At 38.7% G+C, this 19128-nt stretch overlaps 1 long non-coding RNA gene across 1 annotated transcript; it reads right to left on the bottom strand.

Annotated features, from left to right (window-relative positions):
- Positions 1 to 342: 342 nt before the first annotated feature.
- On the bottom strand, positions 343 to 17598 carry LOC141407004 (uncharacterized). Its single transcript, XR_012413691.1, has 2 exons — positions 17382 to 17598; positions 343 to 960 (listed from the first exon to the last, which is right to left on the bottom strand). It is a non-coding gene; the product is annotated as an uncharacterized lncRNA (long non-coding RNA).
- Positions 17599 to 19128: the final 1530 nt, after the last annotated feature.

Below are 19128 nucleotides of genomic sequence, written 5' to 3'. Positions count from 1 at the left end.
CAATTTCTTTACTATATATAGGCACATTCGAATTGCTTATTTCTTCTTGTGTAGGTTTTGGAAGATTGTGTCTTTTAAGGATTGGTTCATTTCACCTAGATTACCAAATTTGTAACCACAGAGTTGTTCATAGTATTCTCTTATTATTCTTTTACTGTCAATGGGATTTGTAGTGATGTTCCCTCTTTTGTTTCTGATACTAGTAATTTGTGTCCTTTCTCTTTTTCCTTAACCTGGCTCAAAACTTACCAATTTTATTAATTTTTTCAAAGAAACAGCCTATCATTTTGTTGATTTTATCTATTGAGTCCCTGTTTCCAAATTCGTTGATGTGTACTCTCATTTTTATTACTTTTTTGTTGTTGTTGAATTTGGATTTAATTTAGTCCTCCTTTTAAAGTTTCCTAAGGAAGCTTAAATTACTGGTTTTAGATTTTTCTTATTTCCTGATATATGAATTCAAAGCTCTAAATTTCCCTTCAAGCACTGCTTTTGCTGCATCCCATATATTTTGATAAGTACTTTAAAAATTTTCATTTAATTCAAAATGTTTTAACTTCTCTTGGTATTTCTTCTTTAATCCATGTGTTACTTAGAAGTGTGTTGTTTAATCTCCAAGTATTTGGGGATTTTCCAGCTATCTTTCAGTTATTGGTTTCTGGTTTAATTCCATTGTGGTTTGAGAGAAGATGTAGGAAGGTATATTTTATGGCCCAGAATGTGGACTATCTTAGTTAGTGTTCCAGCATCATGTGAATGCCACTATGGCTTACTGCTTGTACCCTCCAGAGTAGTGGCCTGAATCATACCTGGGCTCACTTGAAACATGAATGGGGTGGCCAAGGAGTACTTCGCTGGAATGCAGGGACCAGAGTCCAGAGGCAACTTTGAGCAGTGAATCCCTGGAGCGTGCCCTCGGCTTCTTTTCTCAATCCATTCTGCCCTCCTAGAACTTTGGACCTGTGATGAGGAAAAGCAGCCTTTGAGATCTTTGAAACGACTTCAGGGTATTTCCCCCATCGTCTTGATGAATAGCATCTGGTTTCCTTCTATTCATATTATTTTTGTAGGGGTGTGTGTGGAAGGGTAGGTAGACTTATTTTTTGACAGTTAAATTGCTTTATTTCTTTATTATTATTATTATACTCTAAGTTCTGGATCAATCTCCTTAGCAAGCTATTGCTTGGCCCCACCCTTAATTTGCTCTGCTAAACACACTTTTTCCCTCTTAGCATGGCCAGCCTATGAATTTTCCAAATCTTTCTGCTCTGCTTCCCTTTTAATTATAAATTCCATCTTTAAGTCATTTGTCTTGCATCTCACTGTATGTGGTTAAAAGTAGCCACGCAACAGCCTGAATGCTTTGCTGTTTAAATATTTTTTCCACCAGGTGTTGTAGTTCACCATTCTTAAGTTCTACATTCCATAAAGTCCTAGGACATGGATATACTTCTTCCAAGTTCTCTGCAACTATGTAACAAGGATGGCTTTTATTCTAATTTGCAATACCTTGTTCCTTATTTCTATCTGAGATCTCATCAGAACGGTCTTTATTGTCCACATTTCCACATCCTGATCATGACCACTTAAGTAATCTCTAAGAAATTTCAGTTTTCCCACAGATTTCCTTTGAAGCCCTCATCAGAATCACCTTTAATGCTCTATTTACTGCAATAGAGGCATTTTGTAAACTACTCCTCCAAATTCTTGCAGCCTCTACCCATTACCCAGTTCCAAAGCTGCATCCTCACTTTTAGGTATCTGTTACAGCAACAGTCTTACTTCTTGGTACCAATTTTCTATTTTAGTCAATTTTCTGCTGCTATATCAGAAGACCACAGACTAGGTAATTTACAAATAAAAGAGTTTTATTTGGTTTATGGTTCTAGAGGTTGGGAAGTACAAGGGGATGGTGTTGGCCATCTGCGGGGGCCATCTTGTTGCATCATCTTGTGGCAGGAAGGCAAGTAAGCAAATGAGACAGAGAGAAAACGGGGGCCAAATGTAACCTTTTACCAGAAGCCCACTCCTGTAATAACTAACCCACTCCCATGATAATGGCATCAATTCATTCATGAAGGCAGAGCCCTCCTGGCCTAATCACATTTTAAAGGTCTCATCTCTTAATGCCATGACAATGGCAATTAAATTTCAATATGAGTTTAGGAGGAGACATGCAAACCATACCAAGTCCTTAGTGTATTAATCATAGTTGTTTTTAATTCCCAATCTGATAAATGTCAACATTCTTGCCATATCTGAATTTGATTCTGATGCTCACTCTCTCTCTCTCCAAACTGTTTTTCTGTTTTTTGTCTGTTTGTTTGTTCTTTAGTATGCCCTATAAGTTTTTCTTGATAACAAGACGTGATGTACTGGATTTAAAAAAAAAAAAAAAAAAACTACTGTAAAAATGGGCCTTTAGTAATGTAGTGGTCAGGTTTTGGAGAAGGGAATTCTATTACTAGGTTTCAGTATTTTCATAAGACTGTGCCTTCGGACTGTAAACTTTACAAATGCTTCTCAGTCTTCCTCCCTACCCACACCCCTACTTAGATGGGACAGAATTGCTAGAGAAGGCTGGAGTTGGATATTTTGCTTCTTTCACATAGATGGCTAGAGTGGGCTGGAGTTGAGTGTTTCCCTTCTCTGAGGCCCAATAGACTTTGATAAAACCCCAGCATGTTAAACTCTGGTTAAGTAGTTTCTCTTGAGGACAGACTTTGTTAAGAAGAACAGAATACTCTGGTATATTTCACAATGGTTCCTTTTCTCCTCCCTCTGCTGGAAGCAAGAGGGGATTTTTCTCTAATATTAACTGTGTTCTCACCTGGTAGAGCTCCAGGAAATAAAACTTATAAAGGCATGGGGGCCTCTGATTACTTGGTTTCCCTGGAGTTTTTAACTCTCAGACTTGTCCACACTGAGCTTCCAGCAATTCATCAATTACAGTTAAGGTTTTCCTACCCTGGAACTGCTTCCTGAAGGGTTTTCTGCTGAAGGGTTTTTCACATAAGTTGTGATTATCTGTATGTGCCTGCCTTTCCAGTTTGTGAGGAGCAGTTTGACCTCACTTCCCTTATGAATCTAAGTGTTGATTTTTCAGTTTGTAATTAGATAAATTATTTTTAAAATGGATCTCTTATCCAGATAATTTGTAGTAAGTTTGACTCTAAAATATCTTAGCTTAAACAAAATTCTACCAGTGGGTTTATCAAGTGAAATTCCACTGCCAATTCAAATACAGAAGTGATCGATGAGCTTCAAATGAGAAGCATCGGCCCTGCTTTGTAAATGCTATAACACCACACACTTCTTTCCATTGCTTGCCAATGCATGATGTTTGTGAATATTTAAAAAAGTAAATTGAGAAATGAGAGGGGTTTAATTAACTAAAAACAGAAGACATACTAGGTGAGAATATTTCAATTTGGCTAGCTTTGGAAAACTATTGTGATATTGATGTTATGGAAGCCTGAAAAAAGCCTATGTGTTGCTCTGATTGCTAATAGGTTTTGAATGGAATAAACTGTGGATTTTAAATTTTGTGTTGTCCCCAAAGCTATTATCTTCTTAAAAACAAGAAAGAATTGTTTTTATTGAAGTAATTAATAGCTTTTGGCAGAGACGGAATTAAAAAAAAAAAAAAAGCATACAGACCGCCCTGCTGAACAGCTCACCACCTCACCCTCTGCTAACCAGGGTGGGAAGATTCACAGGTGCTTCTATCAGAAATGCTGATGTGCATCGTTGGAGGGAAGGAGGCTGCCAGTTCCATGAGGAATGGGCTGTAGGAGCCAAATGGAACTGAATTTCAGGAGAGAGAGAAAATGGAGAAGAAAAGCAGTAGCATGCTTATGTGTGTTCATCTTTCCTTTCTGATCTCAGAAGTGTATAAGGTTTAATCTTCAAGTGGGTGATATGACAGTAAAAGGCATGACAAAGAAGCTGTTTCCACAATGCATTTTAGTCAGGTTGAGGATGCATGGCCACATCCTCCCACCACAATGCCTTCTACAACCTGACTAGGGGATCTTCCCCTGCAGGTGCCCCGACTTCTGCATCCTCCTCCACCAGCTATGAACACCTAATACTTCAAAGTCTTTTGCTTCCCTAAGGACAATAGCAACACAAGAAGTCAGGTCAGGTCTTGTTCTTCCCCTTTCTACCTAAATGGGTTTTTCTGAAAGGAAGAAGCCAAGGAGAAGGGACTTGAGCTAGGTATCATCTGAGTGTACAATGTTAATACTTCCTTACCTCACACATCTGATTTCCTAGTTTACACATGCTTTTTTTCTGTATATCTTTTGAAGCTCTTTGAAGACAAAGAAGCCCTCTATCCTTTGCCCAGGAAAGTTCCACATGCAAAGGGGTCCTTTCAAGTGAGCTTTTAATCACACCAGAAATAAGTTTGCCCTGTGGTTTCTTTATGTGGCTGGCATAGTGCAGTCCATGTTATTTTCAAATTGAAGATGTTATTTCCACTACCTGAAGATTATGTGTCTAGATACCTCAGAATAGAAGGGATGTGCTGATAACCATATTAAAATCATAAAAATACCATTATGTTTTTCAAGGCAGTCAGATTGAGTTAATCAGAATTCGTTTGCAAGATCCCGTTTGTTTCTGTGTTGAAAATAGTGTCAGGTTGACAAGTCTTTTGTTCCCACACGATCGCATTGGCTTCTATTCTAATCTGTGTGATACCCGGACAATACAGATAAGCTAAATGTGGTCTAATCAATTCTGACTCTTCTGATCTGACTGATACTTTTGCATGGATTTTGATTAATCAGAAATGTATAGAATATTCATGTCTCATCCCACAGTTATGACAGGTGCAGACTTTGCTTTTCATACGTTCAGAATAATGCCACAATTCAAAGTGTCCCTTTCATCTGACATACTACTAATTGAATGAGTTCTTTCTTGAAATAACAGAATAGCCTGTTGGCTTTATACTTTTGAAATGGGAAATGTGATTTAGAAAAGCTCCTGTGAAGTGTTATCAATGGTAAATAAATTTGTAATGATGTAATTCAGACTCTCTCAACATGAGAATCTCTGAAGATTTTATTGACTTGATAAGGAGAATAATGGAAAATATACAAAATAGACTCTATAGCAAATGTCAAAAGATTCCAATCAACATGGAAGGTAGCATCATTTTACCCTCAACGAGAGTATATTTTTCTGTTTTCCTCCAGGACCTTTAATTCCAAATCCCTGTAAATGCTATCAAAGGAAAGATAAACACATGGAAGCACAGAAAGGGATTCAGTCTCAAATACAGAAGAGACTGATTGTTGTCTCATCCTAAGTGAAGAGGGAGACTTCTTATCCCACTGGAGATGCATGAAGTTGGAAAGAGCATCACTTATACACGTATAACAACAACGACGACAACACACCAAAACAAAGACAAACAAACAAAAAAAAAACCCCAAAATCTACAACTTCCATTTACGCTGTCAGAGAGCTAAGGAATGATAGTTGCCTGTGAAAAGAGATGAGGTGAGAATATTTTCTTACCTAGGACGTATGAAACTGAACACTTGTAAGAATAACTTAGCTAAATTTGTTAACAAATTGGTAAAAACTGAGCATAGGTTAGCAAAATTTGTGTGTAGGTTAGCAATGGAAAGAACACAGAACCTCCAGGGCTACAGATATAAGGGGTTTTTCACCCACTTTTCCACTAACCTTACCATATACTTGCACGCAAAAATAATGGGGAGAGTCTTCAGAAAGCATCCCTTGAAGGCCATGCTTGCAGGAGCTGAATGGCAAAGCCATGCTTGCAGGAGGTGAATGGAAAGGGAGGATCCCCTTCTCCCTGATCCCTTTCCCCTACCTCCCCTATGGAACAACAGTCTTATACTGTGGGAAGAAGGGCAGCAAACACTTTAGGTTCTCTTGAAAAAACCCATTGAGGATGGAAAGAAAATAGAAAAAAATAAACCTTCTAAACTTAAGGGAGGTGCAGAAGCTTTGATAAAGCCATGAAAGCCCATGAGACTCAGGGGCACAGTGATTACCTAGGTCTGACACATTGTTTGAACCACCAAGAATACCCCTGTTATCATCATCAGGCTAACACATATTAAGGAATGGTGCAGCTCTTTTTAGAGAATTGCAGGAATGTGGAAAGAGACCCTCTCTGAGGTACAGCAAATAGGGATGACCTAATGCTAAGGTTGAAGCAGACATTGAGAAAAACCCTATGTTGATCCAGCCCCCACCCTAAGCACAAGTCATTACTTAGAGGAATTTGAAGCCTGTGGTGCACTGTGAGTAGCATAGCAACAACAAACCCTAAACGCAGCTCAACTCAGACTAGATTAATTTAAAATTCCACATTAAAGGCCTAGGAAAGATACACCCAGTTTTAGACATAAAACTATTTATCTCACTCTCTGCTATTCTGCACAAAATGTACAGCTTTCAGCAAAAAGTATGAGGCAGGTGAAAAAGTGACTAAAAACACACTGCAAAGAGACAAAGTAAACAACAGAACCAGACTCAGATATGACACAGATGTTGGAACTTTCAGACAGGAATTAAAATAACTATGATTAATATGTTAAAGGTTCTAAAAAGAAAGGGGGGTAATATGCAAGACCAGATGGGTAATTTTAGCAAAAGGATGGAACCTAAAAGCAAAAGTTACATGGAAACACTTAAGATGATAAATCCACAGTAATAGATAAAGAATGCCTTCAATAGGCTCATTAGTAGACTCAATACAGCTGAGAAAAGGATCAGTGAACTTGAAGATAGATCTATAGCCAAAAGATACATTAATTACCAAAACTGAAACACAAAGAGGAAAACTAATAGGCGGAAAAAAAAAGAACAGAGCATCTAAGAGCTGTCGGAAAATGTCAAATGATTTAGCATATGTGTACTTAGAATTCTAGAAAGAGAAGAGAGAAATGAAGAGAAGAAACAATAGCTGAAAATTTTCTAAAATTAATGACAGTATGAAATCACAGATTCAAGAAGTTTGGAGAAGACTAAGCAAGATAAATACCACACACCTAGGCATATCATACCTACACTGCTCAAAACCAAAGGGTATAAAAAGACAACCTTACAAGCAGCTGAGAGAGAGAGAGAGAGAGAAACAAAATTTCATATAAAAACAAACACAAGAATTACAGCCAACTTATTATCAGAAATTGTATAAACCAAAGGCATTGGAGTGACAAAAGAACTGAAAGAAAAAGAAAAAGAAGTAGACCTAGAATTCTACACCTGGAAAAAATATCTCTTAAAAATGAAAGAGAAATAAAGATTTTATTTGATGAACAAAAACTTATTATTTTTGCTAGCATATCTACCCTGAAGTAATTTTCTAAAGGTTTTCAGGCAGAAGGAATAGATAAAACTTGGATATATAAAAACTGAGAGCTGTGGAATGGAATAAATTTATATTTTCTTACTTTTAAATCTTCTGAAAGGTAAGTACTGAAAGCAAAATAATTATTGGATTCGCAAAATAAATTAACTTTTTTTGACAAAATTTGACATCTATTTGTGATTTAAAATTCCAAGCAAACTTAGAATCACTGGAAAATTTCTTAACAACATAAAAGGCATCTACTAGGAGACTACAGCTAACAACATATATGAAAACTGAATGTTTTCCTCCTAAGATCGGCAACAAGGTAGGAATTTCCTCTCTTTCTATTCCTAGTCAGCATCATACTAGAAGTGCTAGCTAGGACAACAAAACAATAAAGAAAAAACAGAAGGCACATGAATTAGAAATAATGAGATAAAATGCACTATTCACAGATGGCATAATTGTCTATACATAAAATCCCAAATAGTCTCCAAAAGAAGTTCTAGAACAAATAAGTCAGTTTAGCAAGACTTCAAAGTACAGGATCATCATGTACAAATTAATTTTATTTTTATATATAAAAATGAAAAATTAGAGTTTCATATTTTAAAAACAGCAATGTCATTTATAATAGCACCAAGTGCAGGATCTGTATCTCAAAAAGCACAAAATACTTATTTAAAAAAATCAAAGAAGATTTAAAGAAATGGAGAGATAAACTCTGTTTATGGATTGGCTAACTATTGCTAACATGGCAATTCTGCCCCAAATTGATCTACAGACTCAAAGAAATCCCAATGAAAATCCTAGGAGAATCTTTTATTGCTATTGATAAACTATTTGTAATATTTGTATAAAATAAGAAAGGAACTAAAACATTCAAAACAATTTAGAAAAAGAATGAAGTTACAGGACTCACACTAGCTGATTTCAATACTTACTATAAAGCTACAGTAATCCAGACAGTAAGTTATTGGTAGAAGGATGAGCATATAGATCAATGGAACAGACTAAAGATTTCAGAAGTAGACTCATAAATATGTGGCAACTGATTTTTAACAAAAGTAGAAGGACAATTCAGGGTATTGGATGGGGCTGGATGTCTATATGAAGAAAAAATGACCCATACCTTACACCTTTTATGAAACTTAACATGTATCTTAGACCCACCTCTATATAATTTGTTTTAAAAAAAGAGAAAATTTTTGTGCTCTTGTGTTATGCAAAAAGTTCTTAGATAAGAAACCGGAAGCACAATCTATAAAAAAAGAATAAATTTATAAACTTGGTTTTATAAAAGAGCTGAAAACTATTCAAATGTTCATAAACAAACTATAATCTATCCATACAATGGAATACTACCTACAATAATAATAAACAAACTATGAGTCATACGATACTGATGAATCACAAATGCATTTTGCTAAGTGAAAGAAGATAGACCCAATAATTATATATTGTATGATTCCACTTATATGACATTCTGAACAAGGCAAAGCTATCTCATAAAGAACAGATCAGTAGTTGCTAGGGATTAGGAGTTGTGGGAGGGTTTGACTACAAAGGAGCAGCAGGAGGGAATATTTTGGTGTTATGAAGCTGTTTTGTGTTGATTATTCTGAGTGATGTATCTACCACGTGACTCTGCATTTGTCAAAATCTGTAGAACTGTATACCACAAAGAGTGGTTTTTACTGTATATAAATTTAAAAATAAGTTTTTAAAAATAAATGCAGTAGGTTTTGCTATCTTTCCAAATAACACATTTTCTGGTACTTCTCTGACACACCTGACTTCCAAATCATGGATGTTTTTATTAGCCTCTGGGTCACCTCCCTTTCTCTCTTCTGATCCTTCTAGACCTGCACTGTGCAATACTATAGTCACTACCTATGTGGGGCTATAAAGCACTTTAAGTGTGGCTAGTCCAAATGGAGATGTGCTGTATGTGTCAAATACATACCAGATTTTAAAGGCTTAGGACAAAAAAAAGTAAACTGTTTTATTGTCATATGCAAATTAATTATGTTCGAAATAAAATTTTTAATATATTGGATTAAATCCAATATAGCATTAAATTACTTCACCTTTTTCTTTTTACTTTTTAAATGTGACTTCTGAAAAATTTTAAATTACATTTGTGGCTCACGTTTTGTTCCTACTGGACAGCACTGGTGTAAAGTTCTGTGGTGACTGGACATCTCTGCTTTTCCAAGTTTCTGACTCTTAGCTCTTCGGAACAGACTAAACTCGGGTTCTGGCATTCCTTCCTGAACCATGGATACTGCTTTCTCCATCACTCTCTGTTTTTCTGTACCCACTCCCACTTTCTCTTCCCTTCATCTCCTTGGGAATACAATAATATAAATAAATAATGATCTTGCCACTGTATTGGTTCGTTCTCACACTGCTAATAAAGACATACCTAAGACTGGGTAATTTACAAAAGAAAGAGGCTTAATTGACTCACAGTTCCACATGGCTGGGGAGGCCTCACAATAATAGTGGAAGGTGAATAAGGAGCCAAGTCACATCTTACATGGTGGCAAGGAAGAGTGGACTTGTGTAGGGGAACTCCCCTTTATAAAACCATATGATCTCATGAGACTTATTCACTATCATGAGAACACCATGGGAAAGACATACCCCCATGATTCAATTACTGGGAGGTAATTACCATGACACACGGGAGTTGTGGGAGCTACAATTCAAGATAAGATTTTGGTGGAGACACAGGCAAACCACATCACCCATGAACAGAGGTGTTTTATTTAAACAGTACAAAGTTTTCCAAGTTTTGAACTCCCAAAATTGGTGTGATAGCTCTCCAGTTCCCACAAGACCTATCACTACCTATGGAAACTTTACACGTTTACATTATTTATCTGGACCCTGAAGAAATTTGGGTTTATGAATCTTAAGACTAGCCCACCTTTCTCATTTTAAAGATGAGATCATCAATGCCCAGGATGGGAAGCGATTTTCCTGAATTGGCTTGGTCAGAGGAACAGCCAGGACTATCTCCAAGTCCATTGCTCTTTCACATTCTTCACTATCACAAACAAACCTACTCTCTCGGTTTGTTTTCAAAATCCTGTGGGACTTCAGTACAACAGCAGATCATCAGCTAGCCTCTTCTGATGTAATTCACGAACTCTCTCAATCAAATGTGGCTGCAAATTGTGTCACAAGAACACTTTCCACCATCTCTCCCTTGAGTTACCTGCCACGATTCATTTAGAACTTTGCTTCATTTTCCCCATATTAATTACAAAGATTGAAAAAAGTTATTTTTGTATATATTATTTGTATACAGACATATCTCAGTACACAATTGATCATCTGCCATGGGATTTTGGTACCACTATGGAATCCAAGCTCCTAGAAGTAGTCAAATCTATGTCAAATTGTACTTACTGGGTGTATTAGTCTGTTTTCACAATGCTGATAAAGACACACCCGAGACTGGGCAATTACAAAAGAAAAAGGTTTAATTGGACTTACAGTTGTAAGTGGCTGGGGAAGGTCTCACAATCATGGAGGAGGGTGAAAGGCACTTCTTACATGGTAGTGGCAAGAGAGAATGAGGAAGAAGCAAAAGCAGAAATCCCTGATAAACCTATCAGATCTCGTGAGACTTATTCACTATCATGAGAATAGCACAGGAAAGACTGGCCCCCATGATTCAATTACCTCCCCCTGGCTCCCTCCCATGACACATGAGAATTCTTGGAGATACAATTAAAGTTGAGATTTGGGTGAGGACACAGCCCAACCATATCATTACTAGAAGTCAAGGGAGTCAAATTTATGTCAAATTATAATTACTGGGGGATGGATGGATTATGAAAAATTTTGAGTTTCTTTTTTATTGTGGGATTTTTAACTTCTTTGAGTCTCCTCTGAGCACCCACTCAGATTGTGGAAATCTGAGTGCAGAACTTGGCACAGGGTGGGCTCCCGCCAAATACTAGTCCCCATGAGTTTTTACCTAACAGATTATTTTCCATTGTCCCTCTTTTCCTCCAAGTCTGTGTGGCCCTGCTTTGCTGTCAGATTCTAACTCAGTTCACTGTGAAGAAAGGTAAATCAAAACACACCTTAAAACACTTTCCTCAGTTAGCTCTTGCGTCTGTCCAATTATCCCCTTTTGGGACCCCTTTGTGTCAGTCTCTGACTAATCAGTGTTCACACCACGTCCTGATTTAGTATAAACTGCAATTTTCATGAACACAGGGAGAGATTCACTCGCTCTTCCAAATTAATGATGAAGGCGTTAAATAAGAACATCCCCAACAGCCATTTCTGCAGCTCCCTACGACCAGATACTTTACAATTTATCAATAACCTTTCTTTGTGATCTTGTAGCTAATTTTGCAAATAAAATTTCCTGAAACATATCAAATCTTTACCAACATAAGATATATTACATCTCTTGCATTTCCCCTTCATCTATCATAACTCTGTCAAAAAAAAAAAAGCTATTGTGCAGGAATGATTTGTTTCTTTGAAGCCTAAGTCACTTATTGTTACTGATATCATCACTCTCCTGCTACTTAGAGATGTGTGTGTGTGTGTGTGTGTATATGTGTGTGTGTGTGCATATATATATATGTGTGTGTGTGTGTAAAATTATGATTGGAAGTGATGTTTACAGGGCAATTATTGCCAGTATCTTTCTTTTCTTCTTCCTTACTTCCAAAATCAGGTTATGTTTCATATTCACACCAGTCCATCCATCTGATAATTTTCCTGATTCCATACCAAGTGCTCAGCCTGATTTCTGATGATTACTATATGAAGCTCATCAAACTCGAGGGGACTCATCCTCTGGATTTTGAGCAACATCCTAAGTAAGATAGGTCAATGTCAAGGAGTCCTTGCACTCTCGCAGCATGAGGGAAACCCACTTCCCAGGCACCAAAAGGGAAGTGTAAGAACCCTAGGTTCTTCCATTAGTGGAAATATATTTTTTTCAGGGAACTCCTGTGGAGATACAGGGTTTTCAGAAAATAAAAAAAATTACAGAGATCAACTAGGAATAGAAGTTCTGCCTCATTTTCATGTGGCCTAAAATAAGTTGGGAAATTTGCCCATCTTAATCTCCTGGATATTTTACTTGTCTTGGTGTCTTGTCTTTTAAAAAAAGAAAATGGGCATTTATTGAAAGCCTGTCCTAAGCCAGTCCACGCAACTCCTAATATTTATTTTATTATCCCCATTTTATGGATTACATTATAGAGATTATGGTTATGTGGTTATACCTGAGGCCACAAAGGCAGCAGGTAGAGCTGGGACTCTTATACAGTCTGTTTAACTTCAGAGACCTGTCATTTTTCACCACCCATGCTGATTTATGTTTTGCAGAAAATCATTCTGTGACTATAGGTAAGTCTCATCCTACTCTGACCCCAGTTCCCTCTCCTGTAAAATGGAGGGGTTGTAATAACTTCATTGCTAAGATTTCTGCTTGTTGTAACACTCTGAGAGCCTTGAAGGACTTGAATTCAGGGCAAGAGAAGACCTCATTGTCTTTCCTATAGGTAAATGTTAATTTTAAAAAATAGAAAAAATAATGAGAGAACAATATGAGCTAAGACATATTGGCTTAAGTAAATGTGAGTGTGGTTCATGCAGATTCAGAAAACTAAATGACTAGAAGTAATTTTGCAAATTTCCTTAGACATACCAACTAGTCCATAAAAAGTGGAAAATGCTGAGATTGAAAACTTTATGGCTTCCCAACTGCTGACTCCAACTCAAGTTGCAGTTCTTCACCAGGTAATCCAAAAGAGACTTTTACAGGGTTTTTGAACTGAAAGCTCAGCCTTTTGGAGAACATGATTCTGTTTACTGATATTTCCAGAAATCTTCATCACTTAAGGAATTTGAACTACTAGTATGATCTCTGCTATTTTACACTCCCTTTTCCTTTGTACATAGTAGACAAGATGGCTTTTCACATAATTTAGTACCTTTGATAGGGAGAAAAATGATCTAGAGTTATGAGAGGGGCCACTACTTATATGGTTGACTACATTCTTAATATTCTTGTTTCTTTTCCTTCCTTCCTTCCTTCCTTCCTTCCTTCCTTCCTTCCTTCCTTCCTTCCTTCCTTCCTTTCTTCCTTCCTTCCCTCTCTCCCTCCCTTTTCCTTCCTTCTTTTTTAGGGAAAGGAAGGGAAGGGTTTTGCTTTCAGCAGCTTCTGTGTTTCAATTTGTAGTTTCTACAAACGGCATTTTTAAAGACTCTAATAGGCTCACTCACCAATGGCCTGGCCCATGCTCCATGTTCTCTCCCAGCCAGGACACCTGGCTCCTTGGCCAAGGCAGTGAAAGAAGAGATCATGGGCTGGTCATTGACAATGGCTCCAGCATGTACAAAGCTGGCTTTGCTGGACACAACGTCCCCCAACCCATGTTCCCTCTCCATCACTGGGCACCCCTGATACCAGGGCATGATGATGGGCATGGAACAGAAGGACTCCTACATTGGTGACTAGGCCCAGAGCAAGCATGAAAGCCTGACCCTGAAGCACCGCATTGAGCATAACATCATCACAAAATACAATGACATGGAGAAGATCTGGTTCCACATCTTCTAGCTGCACATCACCTCTGGGGAGCACCTGGTTCTGCTGACCAAGGCCTCCCTGAACCCCTAGGCCACTCATGAAAAGATGACCCAGATCATGTTGGAGACTTTCAACATCCCAGCCATGCAGGTGGCCATCCAGGTTGTGCTATTGCACTTGTCTGGCGGCACCACTGGCACTGTGATGAACTCTGGTGACAGGGTCACCAACATGGTGCCCCTCTACCAGGACTGTGCCCTCTTGCATGCCATCCTGCATCTGACCTGGCTAACTGGTACCTGACTACCCCACAAATACCTCGCAGAGCAAGGCTACAGCTTCACCTCCATAGCCGAGCAAGAAATCATGCACAACATCAAGGAGAAGCTGTGCTATCTCTCCCTGGACTTCCAGAGAAGATGGCCACCACAACCTCTAGCTCCTCCCTGGAGAAGAACTAGGGGCTTCCAGACAGCCAGGTAATCACCACTGGCAATGAACAGTTTCAGTGTCTAGCCCTCCTTCCTGGGTGTGGAATCTTGTGGCATCCATGAGACCACATTCAACTTCATCATGAAGTGTAATGTGAACATCTGCAAGGACCTGTTTGTCAACACAGTGCTGTCTGGTGACACTATCATATATCTGAGCATCACTCACAGGATGCAAAAGGAGGTCACTGCCCTGGCGCCGAGCACCATGAAGATCAAGATCACCACTCCCCTTGAGGGCAAGTACTTGGAATGGATTGGTAGCTTTATCCTGGCCTTGCTGTCCTCCCTCCAGCTGATATAGATCAGCAAGCAGGAGTGTGATGAGCTGGCCCCTCCATCATCCACTGCAAATGCTTCTAAATGGACTGTGAGCAGATGTATAGTATTTGCTGCATGAGTTAATTCAGAAGTATAAATTTGCTCCAGGCAAATGCATACACCACATGCTAACCTCACAAAATTGGAATAAGCCTTTGAAAAGAAATTGGTCCTTGAGGCTTGTATCCAATATTGGCACTGGATTATAGAATTTGTTGCTGATTTTGACCTTGTATTCAAGTTAATTGTTCCCTCGGTATTTGTTTAACACCCTGTACATATCTTTGATGTAAACCCTTAGTACATGTGGCTCAATCACTTCGTGGCTGAGGTGAAAACATGCTTTTGGAGGAGAAGTCTGTGGCTTGGTGTGTCTGTGTGACCAGCAGTCTCTCAATCAGCACAGGTATTAATGTGCCAGAACAGAGTGCTTCAGGATTTCTCTAGAGGCTGACAAAATTTCTGAACCAGTTGTCCTTTCTGTCTTTCCGATCTGTGAGGGTTGGAGAAGTCCAAGCCTTAGGACCCAGTTTCCTTTCTTACCTGATGTTTTCCTGCCAGAACACTGTGGCTTGCCTTGAGTTAGAAGTGGTTTGCATTTGCACCTGTAAATGCATTCATCCTTTTAATTTATGTAAAGTTTTTGTACACAATTCTAGATTCTTTAAAAGATGAAAACAAATTTTTGTTTTCTACTGTTATGTGAGGACATTAGGCCCCAGAAACATGTCATTGTGTAAGGAAAAATAAAGTGCTGCAGTAAAAAAGATAAAACAAGATTAAAATAAATAGTTTAGTGGGCATACTTTTACATAAAAATTCTCTATATATCTATGAAGTCAGCCTGTCTTTTGATTCCCTCCGATGGACCAAGTACCTTAAGCAAGTATTCCTTTCTTGGCAGCTTGAATACAATTAAATTTTGTAGGATAAATCCCTGTGAATTTTTTGATACTAGGTAAGATTTGGAGAAATGGGGGCTAGCTGGTTAAAAACTCAAGTTCAAGGTACTCTTTCAATCATATTATAAAAAATATGTATTTTAAAAATTGAGATTCATGTAATTTTCTGACTTGATTGAACTAGAAACTCTCAGCAAGAGCTTGATTTCTAGCCCATTATCCAGACCAAATAGGTTTGGATGAGCTTCTGTTAAGTATGCAATTCTTAGGCTCTCTGAATTCTGCTCATTAACAGTAAAGACATGCTGCAGACGACAAACAGAGGAGCTTTTGGGTCCTCTAATTTCCACTGTCTGAGCCATCAGTGAGCAGGGGCACAGCATCCTAATAGAGACTGCCTGCACGTGCCCTTTCCCAAAATAGCTACTTGGCTACCCTCCTTTGGTTACTTCTCTGGGCTAGGAACATAAAAGGCTGGCAAATCTAGGATTATAAATGTCACTGCATAGTATCAGCAGATCACATAGGGGTGATAAAAGTATTAAGCCCCTGGAAGGGGGGCGAGTCTCAATTTTCCTACCTTTAAAATGGGAGTAATGCCATTTTAAAGGTGTGGTAAAAAAGAGAGGTGATATACACATGTATATACATAAAATGTCATGCAAAGTCCCTAGCATAGGGAACACAATAAAGTGCTTGTGGTAACCGGTGGTTGTTGGTGCTGTTTAATGAATGTAACTAGCACATATGGAAGGTCTGCTTCATATCCATGCTTTGCAAAGCTCTGAGATCACAGACATTAGGGCTCTTGTACAGGCAGAGCCCGCATGGACCCCCTACTTCCATCGATGCTCTTTCCAGAGCCCCTCACTATTTGCCAAGCTTGTTAGGCTTCCCTTGCATGCCATGTAGGCTAGAGTGCCACCTCTTCTTATCCAGATCACCAGGCCTGGTAGTCATGCAATTTCAGGCATGGAAGAAACCTTTACCAACAAAACGAAAAAGGAATTCTAACTTCTTTCTTTGCCAATTCCTGAACCTAGATGGTCATGAGAACTGAGATATATGCTTTTTATCCCCCCGATGCCTCAAAAGGTATGTACTACTTAGCTTAGGCCTACAGGTGATTTATTCTTTTTGAATATATTATTCAAAGTATCAGTGCTCAATCTGAACACATCTTAAAATTGTAGATATGCCTTTTTTATGAAAGGGTGTTAGAAAGCTGCAGCTGTCTGGCATGCGCCAGTAGTTTAAGTGTGTATGTGTGTGTTTGTGTGTCATGTAAGTTATCCATGCTCTTTTAGAGAAAATGCCACTATGCAGAGTCTATTTAATTGTTAATCTTCTGGACTCTTTTGGGCATTCATATATGTGCATCTAAATTTAAAAATGTAGACATCCTGTAATAAAATAGGACCATATTTAACATGCTAATTTTATTCCATTCAATAACATCATAATACTCTTTACATCTCTCTCTCATATATACATACGTGTGTGTGTATACACCCATTTATATCTTCATCCGAAATGACTATAAATACTGTAATTTATTTAATCAATTTCCTATTATCAAACAGTTGTTTTAATTTTTTTCTCATAAATGCGACCCAGGCATTACTAGCCAATAAGTACAAATACAGTAACATTAGTTCCCCATATTTAATATCTCTAACGGCCCAACTCCCAACATTTTCAGAATTTGCCTCCTTCAATATTTCCAAGAATCCCCAAGTGCTTACATGTGTCCGTGGATCACTCCTGTTGCTTGCTTCTCTGGCCAGCTGAACCAAGGCAATGCATCCCCAAGCCTGACAGTTCCATAGGACGTGCTCTGGTCAGTCACTGTGCCCCTGTTGCTGTGCTACTGACCTCATCACCATGTTCTGAAAATCCACCATTCCAAACGTGTCCACTAATGCGTTTCAAAATTGCCAATCTCTTCTGCTATGATAAGCCCTATGAGGTGAAAAGGAAAAGATGTCTTCATTATGCTCAGCTAGGATCCCACAGTGAGCTTGCCTGCTGCCCAGTGTGTCCACTGTTGTTACACACTCTATAGTTCTCACTTAACTACTTTATTTGAGTGACCACCCACATCTCCCTAGTAGAGGGCAGAATGACCAGTTTGCTGGGACTTTTCTGGTTTTAGCACTGTAAGTCCCATGGCCCAGGAAACTCCTCAATCCTAGGCAAATCTGAATAGTTGGCCTCTCTAGTAGAGGGGTTAATTCAAGTGCTGGTATCAGCTAACACTTTGTATTTGGAACCATTGCTTCCTTCTATTGATGAGGTCCTGTTGCTAAGGGAGGGGCTTACTTTCTCCTTTCTGATGAAATTCACCTTAGGATTACCCCCATCTGGTTTACACCAGAGCCACATTCACCAGACATGCATGCCTATATCTCAACCTCAAAAAAAAAAAAAAAAAAAAAGAGAGAAATGGTTTTAAGTATTTTATCCCAAGAGACACCAGAGCCACATTCACCAGACATGCATGCCTATATCTCAACCTCAAAAAAAAAAAAAAAAAAAAGAGAAATGGTTTTAAGTATTTTATCCCAAGAGGCTCTTCAGCTCTTCAATTAGCCTTGTGTTTAGCCTCTTAAACTGGATGCAGGTGCATCTAAGGTGGGAGAGGTGTTGCCTGACCCCACTCAGCAGAAACTCTGGAATTCCATTGTTTTTACTTTCACATGAACAAGGCCAGATGAATATCTTTGCACTTCGACCTCTATGCATGAGCTTGATTGTTTCTTCAGGATAACTTTCCCCAAATGTAATTGCTTTTTGGGATTTGATACATATTGCAGTTTCCCTCCGGAAGGTCTATTCCAATTTACTCTTTTGAATTTATTTTTTAAACCATGCAAATCTATGTTCAGAATGAAAAAGCTCTGACCAGTTTCTAGGAGAACAGAGCATGTTCTATCCCAGAAAGTCCTTGCCAGAGGGGAAAGGGAGAGGACATGAGAGAAGGGCTGGGGAAGAACCGTTCCAGGGTTGCCTCAAAGGACATGAGCTTTAATAAGCCCCTTATACTGAGGGCTTTGTGGTTATTATAGAGCACCTTCTCCGAGAATATCTATGCAGTCCCTCTGAGCACAATGTTTCCTCTTTCATTCAGGTCAAAATTTCTGCAGGCTGCTACACCCCAGCCAGGGAATCTGCACTTGGAAGGAAAACAGAGGCTGGGAAAATTCCACCCTGACTTGCCCTCTTTTCTTGTTTGATTCATATGAAACTGTGGCTACTGGCCTCCAGGAAACAAAAATGATAAGAAACCCAAACCCAGGTCATCATTAGCAAAATGAAGCAGTTTTCCAGTTAGTTGGAGGGCAGCCCAATGTAGGGTGGAGGATTCTGTCTTAGAGAAAGTTCCTAAAACGGTGTATGATACTTATCAGGGTAACTGACAGTGCTTTGTGCGTCATGCAACCCTCGATTACCAGGTCTCCTGGCTTCATGGGTCTAGCTCCCTAGTGAAAA

This window comes from Macaca fascicularis, chromosome 6, assembly GCF_037993035.2.
Source record: "Macaca fascicularis isolate 582-1 chromosome 6, T2T-MFA8v1.1".
NCBI classification, from domain to species: Eukaryota; Metazoa; Chordata; class Mammalia; order Primates; family Cercopithecidae; genus Macaca; species Macaca fascicularis.
Note: the sequence above shows the minus strand (reverse complement) of the source record. Positions and strands in the feature narration are given on the sequence as shown.